Consider the following 247-nt stretch of genomic DNA (forward strand, 5'->3'; position numbering starts at 1 on the left):
CCTGGGGTGCTGGGCGGGCCGCCTGCGCTCTTCCCGGTGGGAGTCCCTGCTCAGGCTCTGGCCGTTTTGTGCCGGTTTTCCCGTCTCGTCTGCCACGGGGACCACACGCCCCCCCCACCCGGTCCTCCATCTCGGCCGCTGTCCCTGGTCTCTGGGACGTGATGTAACAAAGCCACCAACGTGGCCCGAAGTAAATGCAGAAACGCCGGCGCGTGAGGCTGACACGGGAAGGAATCGGGGCGCCGCC

The 247-nt window shown here is 68.0% G+C and overlaps 1 protein-coding gene across 1 annotated transcript in view; it reads right to left on the minus strand.

Annotated features, from left to right (window-relative positions):
* Window positions 1–247, minus strand: part of DENND3 (DENN/MADD domain containing 3) — a 36,648-nt gene that overhangs the window by 6,730 nt on the left and 29,671 nt on the right. The gene's annotated exons all lie outside the window — the stretch shown is intronic.

Source organism: Myotis brandtii, unplaced genomic scaffold (genome assembly GCF_000412655.1).
Source record: "Myotis brandtii unplaced genomic scaffold, ASM41265v1 scaffold532, whole genome shotgun sequence".
In the NCBI taxonomy this organism is placed as follows: Eukaryota; Metazoa; Chordata; class Mammalia; order Chiroptera; family Vespertilionidae; genus Myotis; species Myotis brandtii.